A 15623-nucleotide genomic window follows, 5' to 3' on the forward strand; every position below is an offset into this window, starting at 1 on the left:
AGAGATTGCCACCGTTTCAAAGTGACCAGTGCCCTGAGAGAAAATTGAGCGAGCTCAAAGGCTAGAAACGACAGGTTGAACCAAAATATAGCCTTATTGCTGAGTTCGAGTCCTATAAGCAGAGTAGGAAATATTATATGTTATCGAACATTCAAAGAGAATGGCGTCAACGCAAGTAAGAAATATTCCTTTCCAACACGGCAGGAATAAAAAAAGCTTGTTGAATTTCCCATAGAAAGAGACGTTTTCTTTTGGTTGCGCTATGAATAGTTTCTCATATTGATTTTTTTAATTATTCACGATTCCTTACAGGCTTCAAGGAGCTTTTTGTAAGGGAGGGATGGGGGTAAATACAAACTCATTTGCAAGACCATTACAGTGAAATCAAAAGTTGAAGACGATGTTGTACCGAGAAGCAATAGGACGTAAATCTCTATGTGCAATAATACAGCTGATGCAAGCATATCAACAACGGCAATACGCGCAAGAAGAAAACGAAGATTTCTACAATTTCATTTTTAAGGCTATATAAAATGGCGCTCAAAGAAAAGTGAACAGCCTTTTGCCAAGTAAAAAGAAAACACAATCAAAAATGAACGAGCCACAAAATGTACAAGATAGCAAAAGTTGTGTTGTGTGTCAATAACATGAAAAATGTCGACACACATGTTCCCGATATCTAGTACTGTCAGCTATGGCAGCCATGGTGTCTGGAAGATCATTGCAGATGGATAAAGCCCGCGGCAGTGCTGATGAAGTAAATGCACGTGTGTTGCAATACATTCGGAAAACTTAAACTGAATATGAAGTCGTATCGACATGCGCTCTGGTTTTAATAGTGGTAATGGTGACAGCCTACTATTATGAACATACTTATAAAATAAGCAGAGGAGAGCAGTGGCCCGGCGGTTTTCCAGAGGCGCAAGTGAAATATCTACTTTTATTTTTCTTACACTTGAATGACGATCACACGTTCCTGAAATGAAACGAGCGGCTCTTTTCTGCACAGAATTCAACATCGTAGTTAGATAGTTTTGAAATGGGTACCACATTGGAGAGGCAAACTCAATCTGGGAGCACACAAAAGTCAAATAGGCAAACTTGCGAACGTCAGAAGGAGCCTTTCGCAAATTTGTAAGCAGATATCCTAAATTTAAAGATGATTTCGCACGGATGGCAGTTATATGGAACGACCACAATAGATTGGGTGGTTCAATCTGTTCATTGTTTAGGACGTAGAGAAGGTCAGCATTTGTTTTGTTTTTTGCGGCTAAACGGCATCATTTTGCACTTAGTTACATTAAGGGTCACTTGCCACTTGTTAGCCAACTGTAAAGAAGGTTTAGATCATTTTGTAAGGTGAAGTGATCATCAGCGCTGTTAATGGTGCGGTAAGGAATGCAGTGATCGGCAAATAGATCGATGAACGATACTATGTTAGTGGGGAATTCATTATTGTAAATAAGAAAAAAATAGCGGCCCAAGAACACTGCCTTGCGGGACGGCGGACGTTACGTAATAGTAGGAAGATGAAACATTATTGACGAATGTGAACTGTCGGCTAACTGTTGCAAAGTTGCGCAGCCATGAAAAGGTAAGAGGATGCAAGTGTAGAGGAGATAATTTCAATATTAAACGGCTATAGGCTATGCCGTCAAATGCTTTGGAAAAGTCAAGGAAAATGAGTCTATTTGTTTCTTGTTATTCATTCCTGAATGCAGGCCAGTTGTAAATTCGATAGCTGTGTGTCGCATGCTATGTTTTTCCTGAAGCCATGCTGTATAGGGAAGAAAAAGTGATTTGATTCGAGGTGACAGGAAATATGGGAAACGATAATGTGTTGAAATTGTTTGCCACATATGCATGACAGTGATATTGCCCGGTAGTTATCAGGGTAATTTCTGTTGCCGGTCGTAAATTTGGGAACTATCTTTCAGATCTTCCAATCTTCCGGAAGGAGACCAGACGACAATGATGGACGAAATATATGAAACGACAAAGAGGCTTGATATACGTGCTTTGTTCTTAAGTATTTTGGAATTTATGCTACCAACGCCATCTGATGTACATGTCTTGAGGTTGCCAATGAGATTACAGATGCATTCGACAGTGATATCAATGGGTTCAATGTAGGTGCAATCGAGATCAGGTACGAAAGAGACTGTGGAAAAACCTCCCGACGGGAATGCAGATAAAAAAAAAAACATTGTTTAATTCTATTCAACATTCACGATTAGAAAGAAGTACCGGGTTTTCGTCGTGCAGGGAAATAATATTGCCATAGTCGGGGGATATGGCTTGCCTGCCAAAATTTCGGCGGATTGGTTTTAAGTAGTGAGGGCAGGTCATAATTGTAGTATTTATCTTTAAAGGAAGACAGGGCGGAGCAGTACGCTTTAAGCCAGGTACGGTAGTAAAGGCAGGCTGAAGGATTATTTGTTCGCATTCCATTCCTGTATAAGCTCATTTTTGTTATGTAATGTGTTAACTAACTTGTTACACAACCGGTTGGTCTGGTTGTTCGATATTGTAATCAAAGGATTTGATTGATTGCAGGGTTTAACGCGCCGACGCAACGTAGGCGATGAGGCGCGCCGTAGTGGAGGGCTCCGGATTAATTTTGACCACCAGTGGATCTTTATCGTGCGCTGAAATCTCGAACACACGGGCGTTTTTTGCTTTTCGCCTCCATCAGAAAAGCGGCCGCCGCGGCCGGGAATCGAACCCGCGACCTCGTGCTCAGCAGCGCAACGCCTTAGCCACTGAGCCAGCGCGGCGAATTGTAATCAAAGGAACCAACTTGTCGATCAGCGATAGCATCTTATCTTTGAAAAGGAGCCAATTCTCATTACCCGATCGGGATGAGAAGAAAGGTTCGAATGTTAGATTGAAAAAATCTTCGAGTTCAGTGTTATAGCATCGTAGTTTGCCTTGTTATAGTCTCTGATTTTTTATACATGGAGCCTGTGTTTGGGAGAGGAATGTCGAGGAGTAACTATAGTAGGTTATGGTCACTGAACCCATGAAGTTATAAAAGGCTATTTAAAGTGCTAGGATCAAGGACTAAATCTCGTAATTTGCACCACGGGTATGTTGATTAACGACCTCAAACAAATTGAAGCCTAATAACCAATCGAGGGAGTCCTTCGACTCTCGGCTGGAGGATGATAGATGTGTCCAATCGATATGTGGGTAATTAAAATCACCGGAAAGGTACAGGTGTCGTCAGAAGTAACTGGGTCACGGGAGCTGGGGCCGAACCGCATGGGAGCGCCGTGCAGCTGCACCGGCGGTTAACGAAAGGGCGAGAACACGCATGCGCGCCTGGCGACGCTGATAGCAGACCTATACATCTCAAACCACTTCTTTTAACCTGGCTTCGAGCATTCTTCGGCGCATACTGGTCTCGGCGATGGCGCTGATAGCAGAGACACATCTGACAACGTCTTGGGTGGACTTGAAGCGCACGCGAGCTGCTGGAGAAGCGCCGCTCTCAGGGGGATCTACAGTGAGTTTTTTTTCTTTAAACATTTTAGGTGTGTATGCTATCAGCGCCATCGCCGAGACCAGTATGCTGCGAATAATTCTCGAATACGGGTTACAAAAATGTTTTAAATCTATAGGTGGGCTATTGCCATCACCAAGCGCGCATGCGTGTTCTCGTCCTTTCGTTTGCCACCGGTTCAGCTACGTGGCGCTCCTATGCGGCTCGGCCACAGCTCCCCCGCTCAAATTACTTCTGACGGCACCTGTAATTGTTATCTCAAGGGTAATTTTGAATGGCCTAAGCTAAACTTTTGCGGAAGTCATTGACAAAGGACCCATGGTCGTCTTGTGGGCGATAGCAAACCCCGAGTAAAGCCTTTGTAGACTGCGTTGCACAAGCCACCTAGACTTTTTCAAGGGGACTGTTGGTATCAATAGCAAATAACGAGAGTGTTTGATACCGAGAAGTACACCACAACCCCTTCTTTCTGTCCTGTCATTCCGATAGATGTTGTAGGTACTGTTGCCAAGAATTATTTCGATATCTGTAATGTCAGGGGTAAGCCAAGTTTCTTTTATCGCTATGATATCCGAGTTATGGTGGCTGAGAAACGAAGCAACCTCGTCGCACTTCGGCATCAAGCTGCGAATATTATGAACGAGAACTGAAATGCTAATGACTGATGGGCTGGTTTGGTGTTAGAGGGTGGGTTATAGATAATGGGCTTCTCAGTTTTGTGGTCTAGCTATCTGGCTGCCTGGGTTACACTGTCAGTTGCTGCGTCATACACACAAGTAATGTGATCTATACATAACCAGACAGATTCTTCTCCTTTGCAAAGGCCCGTAGTTGGTTTTTTGCAGTCCCTGTTTGCCGCAAAAAATTTTCTCGAACCGCAAAATTAGTGTCCTTAAACCGCTTGCCTTGTTTCATTATGCTCTGGTTGTCTTTAAAAATGCAAATTTAAAAATAACAGCCCTGCATTTGTCAGGCTAATATTTTCCCAGGCGGTGTGCCCACTCAATTTTGGATGGTGCAACCGACAATTTCAGATGTTGTGAGCACAGATCTAGTACCTTTTTTTCTGAGTCAGCCCATGACTCTAATGGAACGCATTGGAATACCAATAAAAAGGAGGTTGCAACGCCGCATTCTGTTTTGAGTATCCTCAAACCGTGAATAAATTTTATTTGGGTAGTGACTGATGCTTTCCGGGACCTATTGTGATGTCTCTACTGCACGAGATGTATTCTGGCTTTTTTTGTTGATGATATGTCAACTTCCACTTCTCGAATACGGGCTGACAGCTGCTTTAGCTGAAGGTCAAGTGACGCTTGCCACTATCCAACAGCTTGAATGTCAGCTAGAATGGTAGCCTGCCCGGCCTCGATCCTCTGTTCGGTGGCCAGAGCAGTTGCCAGTACCTCATCTTTATGAGGTCTGGTCATGAGGTCTGCCAGTACCTCATCTTCATGAGCTTTATTGGCGCTAATGTGGCCAATTTAGAAAACTAAGATTAGGAGAAAAAAATTTATTAAAATATTCGCACAACAAATAGAGGAATTCGTAGAAGAAAAGTGCGCACTATGCAGAAATTTGCAAGAAAATGCCATGCGGGAATTTGAAAGAAAAGGCTGTTTTTTCGTCTTTGTACAGCTAAAAAAAAAGTCAAGAAGAGTGGCTAACAGCGTAAACGCCTTGTCTCTGAGACGTATGTGTGGACGGCTGTAACCAAATTTCTGTCAGTAAAGAGAAGCGAAATGGAACTAAACAAAAGTAACACCGGCATTGGAATGGTAAGTCCAATGCAGTGAATTGGCTCCGCGAGGTATTTTCTTCTTATTAGTGAGAAACCACGGCAATGTAACAAAAATGCTGTATGGTTTCAGGGTCATCACAAAGAGCACAACGACCAGAGGAGGCGCCGCTGTGCGTGCGCTCACGTGAACACGCTCAGCAAGTTCTTGATATTTTACCTGCGGACAAAAACTATTGCGTTTTGCTAAAGAGCTTCGCTGTTAAACCTTGTCTTGGTGCGCTAAATTTGCTTACTCACAGGCCACATGCGATTCTTACTACATTACTATAGCTAAACACAGGGGGGTGGCCAAAGCATCAAAGGATACATATTTTATTCACACATTGCACAATATGCTATATATGAACCGAGACAATTCTGGAGGGTAATAAATTAAAAAAATTATTTCTAAATCACACTCAAAAAGTTCGGACGGGGTAACCCGTAGTGGCTACTGCGCTGTTAATATTTGTGCTACCTTCGCGTTCGCAGTATCGGGTATGGTAAACACCGAAACGAATCCCGTTTATCAAGCTCGTAACTACCCCTCGATGGTAGCAATTGGTTTTGACATAGCAAGTATTCAAAACATATTAACATCTTTAAAGCGACATCTTCCCCCGGAATTGTCGCCATTACTTTTACGTTGCTAATTAACACTAAATAAAGCCTAGAGCTGCATACTCCTAACAACAATTCAGCAATTTCTTAAAGTAGGCTACGTTCCGGATTATTGTAGTTTGGTATGAATAACACATTCTTTATATCAGGTGGCAAACCTTGCGAATAAAATTATAGACCAGTATCAATGGGTTCCAAACCATGCAAAACACTAAAGCATGTCATGAACTCGCCACTTGTGAATTTTGTAGCAAGACATTTCTTCGATACGAATTCTCAGATCGGTGTTGAAAACGTTTTTCGCGAAAACGCAGCTACAATGTTCTACTCAAGATTTGCATTACATTCCTAACCACTGCAAGCCTGCTGATTTTATCTTTTTGTATTTCTCAAATGGTTCGGCAAACCACTCTGTGAGTACTCATTTCGAATGTAAGAAGCCTCAATTTAGATGATAAAATTCTTGCGTGGTTGATTGCTTTTCTGACTAACCGTGCTCAATTCGCACCTGTTCATAAGTTTGCTCGCCCAGGGTTCCAGTTGGCTCTGGGGTTTTACGCGGCGTAGTGCTGGACCTTCGCTTGTTTGGTCTATATTGCTGCTGTGTCTCAGCCGGAAAAGGTACATAGCAAAACCTAGTACTTTGCCTATGTGCAGTATTCGGACATCTGCCTAGTAGCAGGCATAAGAATATGACGCTAGCACAATCGGACTCAGCGAACAAGCTACAAGACGTAGAATATCCTGCGCGCCTTGTGTTGCGCGGCGCTTTCAGCATAAAAATCAATGGAGGAAATACCTCTTGGCTTCACGTCTTCCTTCACGTCACCGTAACAATAATAATGATTTACTTTTAAACAATACTTCATCTGTCAGACTCTCAGAAAACAGCGAAATTCATCGCTAATTATTCGTCACTATACGTACATGAATTACAGACTGATATATATTTCGTTCAGAACTGGTGTGATATTTGGGGTATGAAGTTCAAGATTAACAAATGCAAGTAGCATAGCATGTCAGCGGTCACAGCACTAACACCAGGCCGTGCCCCATTGTAACGTTCTTTTGGAAGCAGTATTTTCTTATATCTTGGCATACACGTAACTTCTACAATATCTGTGAAGACACACTTGTCTATTTTAGGTTAGGCAACCTTTAAAGAAATTTATATAAGGCACCCCTTCTTTTTGATGCTCTTACTTTACAAAGTATTGGTACGTGGCAAACTGGCATAGGCAGCATTTATTTGGTATCATGCTCATGAATCACTATTCTACGAATTAAAAACAGTACAAATTGGCATTGCGCTCCATTCTTCTTAATTACCATAGCACCTAGAGTGTCACATTAATTAAAACAACACTGTCATTAGCTCTACTGTTTCTTGGCCCGAACATATTTTGGCTGTGCGAGCTTGTAACATTTACTATGTAAAGGCATTGTTCAGCCGCAGATTATTGTCCCCATAACCTTGCGTTTCCACACGCACTGATCTACGTAACAAATTAGGTTTCCGTCAGCTCATACCAAGTGTTTTCAGAACTCAATTGTGGCACGTACTTCTGTACATTGGCATCGTCGTCGTCACGACATTGTTGACATACTATATGGTGGTGCTTTGTTTAAAATTGCTGCCTCTTAAGCAGTTTTGTTAGTAGCGTTTAGTTCAACCCCTTAGAAAGCGACGTTAACTCCTTGCAATTTTCATGTTGCTGTATATTTTTTTATGTGTCACATGTATCTATGAACACACTCCTCTCTGTGGTGCCCTTGAGCCTTGATGGTAATTGAATCAGTAATTGAAAATTCACCATTTAGGCTATTTTAACGATCTACAGCTGTTAATGATGCGAAGGCTGCATTTTTATGCAAACGATGGGTGTTGCACCATCCTGGCTCTGGGGCTACCCGGTAAAGAATGCTACACATTAAAATGTGAGTTAACCCCAGCGAAAGTGAACGGGGGTAGTATCTTGTATAAAAATGAGGGAGGTCCTAGTGAGGTACGAATCAAAGTTAGGCTGTGAAGAAATAATAAATGTCTGTGTGACCGGGACTTGCGTCCTTGGAATCGGTATCGGCAATACCTTCGCAAAAGTGTAGCGAATCAGAAAAGCTGCGGGCGGCCTGTATGAGTGCGGACTGCATGCTCTAGCTCTTATCTGTATGAGGGTGTCAGAAGTCTTATCTGAATTGAAGAGGTTAAAAATCCTTCACAAATATATTGTCACCGTATCTCTTAATACTGTCAACCAGTTGAGGTGGGGAGCGAAACGTTGAGTGTGTTTAATAAAAGAAGTTGTCTATGATGAGCTATTCTGCATCGCATTTCACTTTCCTTGCAAAGGCGTTTATTCGTAGTGAAGCAGCAAAGCGCTGACACTGGAATGAGTGCCCCGACTATGTCGCATAGACTAATCCTCAGATTTTTCTGTCTTGCAGCCGCTGCTGGCGATGATTCGTGAAGGCTTCTGAGAAAAAAAAATGGATGAGAGGATACACGCGCTGCTTCACCAGCCGTCCAAAGAATATTTAGTTACAATCACACCTCGGGAAATAGAGTGACATTCAGGCAATGAGGATATGCAGGCGAAATAACCAAGGGTTTCGCCATAGGGCTTCAAACTTCGCACGAGTATGGTTACACGTTCATGCCTTCGGATGTGTGACGAAGGAGTCTTCGGTTCAACAATGTAGTTGAGTAAGAGTTATGATAATTGAACTACTGCGAGCCGTGTTCATTTGACAGGTCGAGGTGAGGGCGCATGAAAGGCAGAATGGCGAGGGCGAGAAATCACAAGTAGCCGTTCAAATCCGAAGTGAAATAATGACGCCAGTACGGATGGCAATACGGAATGGCGAACAGGGGAGCTTGCTTCGGGAAATCGCAAGATTCTTAATTAAGCATCGAACCGCAAAGAAAGAAAATAATAAAAAAAATGTATGGGTACTTGAATTCCTCACCGCCGAAATCTTGAAAAAAGACATAAAACGCAGCCTTCATTCCGAACGCACCCAACCTCTCGAGAAAGCGTCAAATAGGGCAGATCGTCCGCGTCTTGATGTTTACGGCTCTAGCAAAAAATGACGCGTGTGTCACACTCTGAAAGCAGCAGAGTCCATCTACTAACATGCCACTACGTTATCTTTTATAGAATGCAGCCAGCAGAGCGGAGGGTGGTTCATAACGACATCAAAATATCGGCTGTGCAAATAGGGTCGAAACATGTCAAGTGCCCATACGGTAGCCAGACAGTTCTTTTCCGAGACGCAGTTGGATAAGCCACAGATCAGCATTCGACTTGCATCAAAACGGCTCACTCGCTGCTTCCAGGCGTCAGCTGTGGAAACAATGCATAAAGCATCCGTGTAACTCTCTATGGTAACGCCTGCGTCGAATTGAACGCATTCGAAGTGAAATTGTGAACATCTCTTGCCTTGCAAAAATACCAGTACAGTAACTCCTTACGTTACAATCATTCGTTACCACAACTTCATTAGCTTATAATAAGCTCAATCTATGTCAGCCAAATCTCACTTTTTGTTTCCAATTTCTGAATTCTAAATACCCATGCTTCCACAGTCACCTTGTTCTGATCCAGCTACTCTTCAGCGACACTGTTAATCCCATCACCAACTCGTTTCAACTGTTCTGTACATACGGACGACAAACTAACCTTGTTTTTTTTATTCAGCAACAATTCCCTCAAAAGGGCTTCGCTTATAAATGGTTTCTACTAGCTAATCATTACACTTATCGAACTTTTCTACATGGCTTTTGAAATTGCGAAGGGTTCCTTCCGGGACGGCAAAGTTACACTAGAGATATAAATAGGCAAGATTTTGCTTAAGCGCTGTCTCATTTCAAAGCAATATTTTCCGACACCAAACTACCAAAGCGTCCAGTGCTTCGAAGGAATACGTTCAATGCACCAAACTCCCGATCAGTACCGTTCGTAATTTCTGTGTCCTGGTTTGAATTGGTGCAGACATATTCTCATAAATTGAAAACTAACGCCGCAGGTCAATTCAGGTAAATCTTTCTATGTACAGAAAGGCAAACACCGTCCTAGCCTGCTCTGCTGTAACTCATATCTCACCCAATAATATTGAACTCAAAGAATATGATTTCACACAGAACAAAGCAACCCGTTGTTCGGCCAATAGCGCCTTATGTGCCATTGTTCCGCCACCAAAGCAAACGCTATAATAAACACAATTCGACAGGAAACAAAAATAAAATATGTTGCGATAAATAACTCTCGGATTTAGGATCCAAGTAGAGTCCCTGTTTTCTTGCCGGCGTGCTGCTTACTAAGCTTTTGATTTGTAATGGTGAACTATGCAAGAAAGGTTTTGTTGACCGCTTTTTTATGCTCACGGTGCACCGCAGGTGCTGAGGTCACGGAAAAAAAGAGCGCGATGAGCGAATACGCCTTTGTGTTTGCAACAATAACAATTCGGCGTCGGAGATGGCAGGGAAGTGTTAACGTTACAGGCGGAGGTGTGCAGAATACTTGTCGTTTGTAGGCGCGTGTACGAATCACCCCATCTTATCCCATCGTTCGTAGCAGTTCGCAACGATGGGGAGTGAATATGTGGCGGTGGAGGGCAAGGACGTTTGCGGCGCACCTTCGCCGCCACACACGCCTTGTTGCCACCATGCCGTAGGGACCCATGCAGCAACTCACAGAAGCAGGGTGGGATTCAAACTCAAGGTTAAGCAATCCACAAACAACGAGAAAAAATCCACAAAACCCAAATTGATTACTTGTATAATTTAAGGATGTATCTCCCTAATTCCTTTCTGCATACTTCGTAGGGAAAATTTGAGACCGCATTTTTATTGCTAGCAATGATATTTTTTTTTAAACTGTGATCATGTAACAACAAGTAGCGCCATTACACCGTTTCCTGGTTTCCCCACTCCTCTTCATGGCTATTAAACACACCCCACCCTACACGCTTGTGGCAATTAGTAGGCAATGAGTGAGATTGCTTATACACTTCAGCATAAATTCTGTACGCGCAACCTCAATTAACAGGAATATTGGCGCAAATCATCAATTCTTTCTTCTTTACTCATGTTGTGTGTTGCCATCGTCCGGCCACACCTGGCTGTCTGAATTCTGTTGTAGTTTACCGCGGTATACTTGCCTTTCTTTTGTATGCCTCGGAAGTAATCTAACTTGATCAGGCACATTCTTCTCCCTGTCGTCATTAGACTGGAACGTTCTCCGGTGATCGTCAGGGTTATCGGTTTAATTCGACTGTTCTGGAAAGTAGAGCCAAAATACAAATGCTGGAAGGCAATGCGGCGGTTTTGCTTTCGCCGGCCATCGATTGTGCACGTCATTCGGTTGACTGGCTCTTCGATGTCTTGGTATCTTTTGCTTACTTTAAATCAAACTTCACTCCACTAAAACTTGATTTCTGAGGGAACCGTGATTAGGTGTGGGATTCGTGACACCTGGTAGAGTTACTGGGTTCACTAACCCTAAACGCCACGCACGTCGACAAGCAAGTCAAACTAATTCCAGCCGCCGTCACCAAGGCCCTATACCCAAGTCTGCCACAATTTTGGATAATCCAAAAAAAGAAGACGTCGTAGTCGCTACCATGAACAACGGTGCTACCACGACTAATATTACCAATGCCCCTGTCGTTCTTAAACTACACCGGGAGCCGCTATCCTTTCATGGGTAACCCTCAGATGCTCGCGAAGGCTTGTTTAAACAAGTCAAATGGGTGAGGTTTTTCAGCCGCTGGGAAGACGACAAGACATCGATGCAACACTTCTACCTGGAATAATAAGTCCGGATTATAACCGAAACCTCCGAGGGCTCACCACAGTTCTGAAAAGTAGTCCGCCATTTCTAACGATGTTCATCATGGTCGTGCGGAGACTGCGTGCCTAGCCCTTTTTCTTACGCGCACGTACAACCGCGGCCAATCGGGTGTAGTTTTCTTCGAAGAAATGAAGAGGGCGTTGGGGCAAGCCGACCTTCAAAAGGCAGAGGAAAAGGACCTACGCTTCCTAATGCAATGATTGAAGGCATAAATTATTGCTGTGCTTCTTTGCAATTACCGCCAAACCGTCACCGAATAAATGTCCCAGGCCGGCATTATTGATAAGGCTTTCGAAATGCTTCTAAGCCGTAGCAACTCGACTTTGTTGGTACGGCAATGCAAACTATGTGGACAGAATGCCGATTCCAAAGGATGACCTGCAGGAAACCATCTCCGCAGTAGAAGTGGAGGAGCTGTGGCAGCTTTTCTGGAAGGGCCGCAGGTGCGAAGTAGATGCCCTAAGTGACGTGGTAAATGAGGATGTGCAAGAAGCACTGGGGACGGAGGCTATAGCCTAATCCACGGCTGTTCGTCGACATAGGCTACCGTTACCTCTTGCCCAGGACGCTCCATGCTACCGTTCTTCGTCCTAGGCTCGACCACCAACGGTACAATCCACGGCGCCAAGAAAGACGGCGTATGGCAACCCCCCCCCCCCCCCCGCCGTATGCTTTGCTATCACCGCGGCGAAGCCAGCCGCATCTTCCGTCGCTAGGCCTGAAAGCGCTTGGCCTCCGAGGTTACTCCATAGGCGCGCCACGACTTCCCCGGCCAAGGACTGAGTGAGATTGACCCGTACCTATTTTCATATCAGCCGTGGCTCAGCGCTATTCGAGCATTCACCGTCGCACTAGTTATACGGAAAACGGAAACGCCCCCGCAATCCTGGCTTTAAACGTATAAGTCAGCACAGGACGAGAAAATTAGAAGCGGGAACTTCTCGAGGTGCTGTTGCATTCCCGCAGGAAAACAAAAAACCCCAATGCCACAACGACGCACCGAATGCCAAAATGCACGACGGGCCCACCCGGCACCCAGATATAACACTGACATTAATTCGAAAAAGACGACAGCTACACCGTGCGACGGCTATTTTAAGCGACAAGCCCAATTACCTTGACGATGACACCAAATACGCGTAGCCACCGACCGTCCAGCGGCCTAGCCTTGACCGCACTCCACGACACAACGAAAACTCGACAACATCGGAGTCCCATGAATAGGTATTAATCGACAGCATTGATGCAGCAGAACTACTTGACATGGAAGCATGGTATTAGGCTGTGACGGCATCATTCGCGTCGAACTTGAATAAAGTTACGACCAGCGGGAACGGTAGGCATATCCGCAAACTGGAAGGTCACTTCGTCACGTCAAGTAGGACGTGTATATCACGCATTACCATAAATAGAACGACGCGCCCTAGTGCGTTTCTCATGATCCCAAATTATTCCCGACACCTCATTCTTTGAACGGACTTTCTGGTGTACAATTGAGCAATATTGGAGAGGCAGGCGAAGTCAATTACCTTCTCCCCTAATAACACCACGCCCCGAAACGAAGCCACAAATATCGCGCAGTTCTACAGATCGCACATGATCATATGGCCTTGCGTCCACATACAAGTGTCATTATCGAAGTGTGCTGTAATGTTGGTGTTCTTGACAACTACGGCGTTGTGTATTGGGACAAGCGCATACCTCTGACTATGGTGTCGCCGTCGTATGCAGACTTTTGCGCGTGGTGGAACTAAAAAAACACATTCGGATCATCAGTTTCACTGAGGAGTATCAGCACCTGAACCAAAACGCCTAAATTGCATTCCTACAATAAGATCAAGAAGCGAATGACGTGATCACTGCCGCCAATTTTTGAGAGAAATCGAATGACGTCTTCAGGCGTGCTCACGTCGTCAACGTTAACCCGGGAGTACTGAAAACATACGAAGTTTTGGAGGGCTTTGCCACGCCGCTACAGCAACTACTTCTCAGGAAATAGAAGCTATGCCAGATGCCTCTTGCGAAGCAACAAAAAATTACCGAAGATGGCCCCCGCTTCCCTTACCAGGAAATGAAGTTTTTGGACCACTTCGTTTATTTCACGAGAATGAAGGGGCACGAAGCGTGCGAGAAGATTTCTTCTTTGGGTATACTATGGGCCTTTTGTCAAATATATCGCAGATTAGCCGAGGAACGCAAGAGTTTAGCAAAACTAGCACCACTTTATGCTGGAAAGACGTCCACGTAGCCAAAGACGACGCAGTTGTCTTCAAGGGAAACATGTTTATTGGAGCAAACTTGTGCTCCCCTAGCAACTCAAAGAACACAGGCGGCGAAGCAGCAGTCAACAAAGTGACGTGGGAAGGTTAGCGGCGTCGACGATTCGAATGCCGCAGCGTTTGCTCTGCAGGCTTTTATCTTTCGGCGCGAGTGTTTCTGGAACCGTCGATTTATATGCAGAACATTGCAGATTAGAGAAGATTATTCTGGGCTAGTGACGTTAAGACGAAACAGTCCGCTTATCTGAATAAGATATCCCGTGCGGCATAAAAATAAATAATGGAAGACTTGCTTCGCTGAGTACACAGATAACAGAGCCGGGCGTTGCCGGGCAGTAAAAACAAACAATAGATAGACAAACTTATATATGGTTCGCGGCACTATAGGGATTTCGTCAAAGATATCTTAGATTAGCTGAGGAACGCAAGAGTTTGGCAGAACTTAGCACCACTTTATGCTGGCAAGACGTCCGACAGGAGGACTTGAATTCTGCGTGCTCTAACAGTGGCTGCACATCGCTGCTGTACTCGCTCATTTTGAGAAATACACCGCAACGGAAATGCACGCAGGCTCCAGTAATATATGCCTGGGTGCCGTTCACGTTCGAAATCAAGGAGCTGGCGACAATGCAATGTATTATGCCAGCTACGGCACGACATCACATAAAAAATTAGGACCAATAAAGACTGTGAAGCTGGTTGGGAAGCACAGCTTTTAACAATACCAACAACAATTGCCCATGTGAAGTCACTTGAATTCAGACACGTGGCTGTACAAAGAGTGAAACCAGAAATACGTCTACCCGCTGCCTGCAATTCTCGGGGGAGCGGGGGGGAGAAAGTTGAGGGAAAGGGGCGTGCCGAATGCTGCAGCGTCGGCCACGGCCCGGCTAGAGCGGCGGCCGCCGCCACTGTAGCCCGTCTGCTCGTCGGCGGAAAGAAAACGGAAAACGGAGCGGAGTGTCTGTCGAAGGGTGAGACACTGGAACCTAGCCACCCTGATATTCTAGCTTGCGGCTACACCACAGCGCGACACAATCGCAGACACCGAAACAATTTGACACGGGGGCTTAGTGACTCCCATTAATACCCACTTAAACTAGTTAGTTTAGAAAGTTTCAGAATTTCGAGACAGCTGTTGGAACTTTCATAATCAATATTTGTCAGAACCAGTTGCTGCTTTCACCTCATGTAATACCTCCTAAAACACAATTGGTATTCACTAATTCAGAAAACGGAGTCTGATTCGTGGCAAGCATTGGACAAAATGTAGCGTTTCTTATAAGGCCAGATGTCTATATGTGGTCTCTACTTTTTTGTCGGTCCTGCAAACAAATCCTTAACGTATCTTTTGCCGTACGACCACTTATTTCCATCGGCTCCGGCCTACCCAGGATGCGCTGTGGAAAAAGTTAATCAAGCCGTGTGAAGGAAGCGCGCAATGGACGCAAAGCTGCATCAAAACAGGCCCGAAATAATTGTCACTTAAGCATACGACAAAGCCGTACCCTTAATGAGCCCGCGTAAATGAGAAGGCACCTGCACGCGGGGAACCCAGGGTAACCCTTTGCACGCCATCTACACTG

The sequence above is a fragment of the Haemaphysalis longicornis genome, unplaced genomic scaffold (assembly GCF_048455015.1).
Source record: "Haemaphysalis longicornis isolate Haplotype H1 unplaced genomic scaffold, Haemaphysalis longicornis Haplotype H1 scaffold_62, whole genome shotgun sequence".
In the NCBI taxonomy this organism is placed as follows: domain Eukaryota; kingdom Metazoa; phylum Arthropoda; class Arachnida; order Ixodida; family Ixodidae; genus Haemaphysalis; species Haemaphysalis longicornis.